Source organism: Camelus ferus, chromosome 1 (assembly GCF_009834535.1).
Source record: "Camelus ferus isolate YT-003-E chromosome 1, BCGSAC_Cfer_1.0, whole genome shotgun sequence".
In the NCBI taxonomy this organism is placed as follows: domain Eukaryota; kingdom Metazoa; phylum Chordata; class Mammalia; order Artiodactyla; family Camelidae; genus Camelus; species Camelus ferus.
Genome location: NC_045696.1, coordinates 89,381,747 through 89,385,340, shown reverse-complemented (window position 1 = coordinate 89,385,340; position 3,594 = coordinate 89,381,747).

Here is a 3,594-nt window from a genome sequence, read left to right as displayed (position 1 = left end):
CACCCTCCCCGTGCACACGGCGTTCTACCCACCCTTTCTTCTCCCCTGGGCACTTCCAGGACCATTCTGTAGACTGAAGTGTTGATGCCGGTGACTGCTGTGATTGGTCAGTGTCCAGGCTCTATAGGTGATTAAATATTTCCAGCGTCTCCTCTGCCTTATAAGACAGATATGGTTATCCTCATTTGCAGATGAAGAACAGGAAGCTTTAGACAGCATGGCAGGGTCTTTTCCAAAATTAGCTACAATGATATTTCCAAGCACGTGTACTCTTCAAGAATCTTGTCACTTCCCCACCAAGAGTCGGCATCTCTCTCTTCGCTCCCCTAAAACCTGGGCGGGCCTGTGCCGTTGTCTCCATGAATAGAACGTGGGAGAAGCAATGCTGTGTGACTTCTAAGGCGAGGTCAGCAAAGGCAACCCAATTTCCACTTGGCCCTCTTGGGACACTCACTGTTGGAAGCCCAGGCCCCAGGAAGAGGCTGGTGTAGGCGCTCTGGTTGGCAGTCGCAGTTGAGGTCCCACTGGCAGCAGCACCAATGGCTAGATGCGTGTGTGACTGAGCCTTCAGACGATTTCACCCCCAGCTCTAGAGTTGCCCCCTCAGCCTGTGAGTTTCCCGCTAAGGCCCCAGACCTCAGGAAACAGACAAATCTACCCTGCTGTGCCCCGTCACCTTTCTGATCTAAAATTTATAAGTATGCAAAATCGGAGGAATTTGTCCCATGGCACCACATGACCATAACAGAGAGGTTAAACAATCTGCCCGAAGTCATACAGCCAGTAAGTGGTGAAGGCAGGATTTCAACCTCAAATCACCTGATTTTGAGAGCTAGTGTTCTTTTGCTTTGTTTTGTTTGGGTAGGAGGAGGTAATCAGGTTTATTTATTTACTTATTTATTACTATTTTATGAAATTTTTGTTGAAGTGTAGTTGATTAACAATGTTAGTTTCAGTGTACAGCAAAGTGATTCAGTCATACGTATGTGTACAAATGTATTTTTTCTTTTCAGATTCTTTTCCATTATAGGTTATTACAAGAAATTGTATATAGTTCCCTATGCTACACAGTAGGTCCTTGTTGTTTATCTACTTTATATTTAGCAATGTGTATCTGTTAATCCTCAATCCCTAATTTATCCATCCCTGCCCTTTCCCCTTTCAAAACCATAGTTTGTTTTCTATGTCTGTGAGTCTGTTTTTAGTTTGTAAATAAAATTTGTATCAATTTTTTTTAGATTCCACACATAAGTGATATCATATGACATTTGTCTTTTTCTGCCTGGCTTGCTTACTTTCTTATTTCTTACTTTATTATTATTATTATTATTATTATATTACTTTGAATGGAGGTACTGGGGATTGAACCCAGGACCTTATGCATGCTAAGCATGCACTCTACACTGAGTTCTACCCTCTCCCAAAAAAGCTAATGTTCTTAACCACCAGATGACACTGCTCCTGTGGCCACACCACCAAGAGGCAACATGGTAGGGTGAAGATGCCAGCTGGACAAACTTTCAGCTGATGGATGGAGCTGAAGGATGGTCCAGGGCTGCCATCTCCCTTCATGGTGGTAACCCAGGCTCTGCTGTGTGTGGTTCTCATTTCCAACATCATCTCCCGGTCCCAGATTCCTGCTCCAATTCTAGCCATCACATCTGCATTCCAGTCACCGGGAAGAAAGAAAGAAGAGAGGAGCAGGCATCTCTCCTTTCAAGAAAACTTCCTAGAAGATGCAGACTCGAATTTCTTTTTAACCTAACACCACGCGTCCAGAACTTGGGCATACGGTGCACCTAGTTGCAAGTGATGTTGGGTGACCTTGTGTTCAGCTAAAAACTGGAGGCATATTGCTATAGATGCTGGAGTATCAAAGGAAAGATCTGATTTTGGGACAACTGGCAATCTCTGCAGACAGGGGAGTGCATAGGAAATTAGTGATTTCCAATCTGCAGCCACATTAACCCCTGTCTTCCTTTACTTTCCCCAATAGTTTGGTTAAAAAAAATTATTTCTCATCTATTATTAAATATTTTCTAGAGGACTTAAACTGATTTTGCTGTAAGAATTTTGAATACCTTGAGACAACAGGAATCCCCTGGCTGTATTTGTCCTGAAGATAATCTAGGCTCAATCTATTATGGCCCATCTTGCTCCAAAAGAGTGGAAATGCTGGGTAGTACAAGAACCTAAAATATAGTGTCAATTTCATGCATCACATCAGAGAAAGCCACACACCATTGGCTGGTGGTACTGGCCTGGTTAAGAAATAAAGGTTACAATGAACTTTGCAGCAAAAAAAAAAAAAAAAAAAAAAAAAAAAAAAAAACCAAAAAAAAAAAACCAAAAAACAGAATAACAAAAAAAGAAAAAAACAGCAAAAAAAAAAAAACAAACAAAACAACCCAGTGAACTTTGCAGAGGCCTATTTCCAGTTTTCAAGGTGAGTTTCCTTCCCTTTTAAGTGTTTATTTAGAGAATATTTCACATGATGCCTGCTCAGATGGCTACTCCACTGAAAGTGATCTCACTGGTTACTGCCTAAAATCTGAACGGCTACTCTTTTACATTTCCAACATGGAAAAACTTTTAGGTAGGTGAAGGTGGAAATCATGGAGTCCCTTGGAACAAACACACTATTTGATCTTCTCATTACACGCCTCTAAGGTCTACATTTTTCAGTGCTTAATGACTCCATCACAAAGAATTATTTAAAGAAGGGACCTGACATGCAACCACCAATGGAAGTGAGTTTAAAGGAAAGAAAATCATAGTATCCCCAACTTACAAATCTGTCTTTATAGCATTTTGAGGAAACTTCACCACCATGTAACTAAACAAAGCAGAAAATCAAGTATGACTCAGCAGTAGGGAGAAAGGGCGGTCAGTAAAACGTCCTGCTGGCACAAAAAATGCAACATTTGTTTTCTGAATCAGAGTCTCTCTGATCTTAATTAGAGAGGTCTTCAACTTGTTTCTATAAGAAATGGGACTACAGTAAAATGTTTCCCCCAGGCCTCAGAGGAACTTAGGAGAGGGTATATAACTAGAATGCCTAACCCTCTGAATCCCTCCCTGAAATCTAGAAGCCCGATCCTGCAATAAAACCGTGTAGGAGCTCTTGGCTTGCACTTTCTGATGAGAAAGAGGCAAGGGCTTCATTCTGCCCACAGGGAAGAGGATACGTTTTGCTATGGATGCTTCCCTCAAACACACGTAAAGCAGTCCAAACATGCAAACAGTGTTAAGTCTGTGTAGCGTGTTGTGATACAAAAATAGATTTCACACACATCGCCCTTACCCCTCTATAGGCTTTTTACAGGGAAAACCTATTGTCCATTTAATTCTGATAATGAAAACAAAGGTTCAGAACACTTGTGATTTTCTAGGAGTGGAAAAACCAGCATTCAAGCCAGGTCTTTGATGCCAAATAGATTATTCTTTGCACTGCACTGCATTTCTCTCTCTCACTCCTTTCCCAGGAGTCCAGATGTGTAAATAAGTACAATGTAAGTACAACGGTTTTAAAATATGTCCACAAATTCTTCAAAATTCTGCCTTAAAAAAGTAAAGCCTACTAACTCCTCGTCC